Raw genomic sequence first — 672 nt, 5'->3', positions numbered from 1 at the left:
ATGATAGGGCTTAAATGCTTTTGGACCCATTAAATAGCGTTGAGGAATATAGCACGGTCTTTGATTGACATCTGGTGTAAGTATCTGGTATTGCAGCGTGTTAAAAAGTGGAAAGTTACTTCTTTTTTTTTTAAATTAAATTTTATGTTTATTTTTCACTTGCAACATTCTTTTCCATAAGATTTTGAGTTACAAATTTTCTCCCCGTCTTTCCCCTACCCACCACCCCACTGTATACCCTCTCCCCCAATCTACCCTCTCCCATATCCTCCCCCATTCCCCCTCTGAATTTCCAGTGGGGCAAGATGGATCTCTATGCCCCAGTGCCTCTATATCTTATTCCCCTATTGAATATAAATAACAATAATTTTTTTAAACATTTGATTTTAAAAATTGAATTCCAGATTTTTTTCCCTTCCTCCCTCATCACCCACCTTTACTGGGAAGATAAGCAATTCAATATAGGCTGTGCATGTGTAGTCATGCAAAACATTTCCATAGTGGACATATTGTGAAAGCCGGACTATATTTCCCTCCCTCCTATCCCACCTCCCACTTGTTCTATTCTCTACTTTGATCCCGTCCCTTTTCAAAAGTGGGTGTTTCCCAGTTCTCTCTCCCCAAGCCTGCCCTCCCTTCAATCAAGCCTCCTCTCATCACCTTCCCCACTAC

This window comes from Petaurus breviceps, unplaced genomic scaffold (genome assembly GCF_028583685.1).
Source record: "Petaurus breviceps papuanus isolate PSGF00001 unplaced genomic scaffold, PetGlider_PUasm1.0 532, whole genome shotgun sequence".
NCBI lineage: Eukaryota > Metazoa > Chordata > Mammalia > Diprotodontia > Petauridae > Petaurus > Petaurus breviceps.
This window is presented reverse-complemented; position numbering follows the sequence as displayed.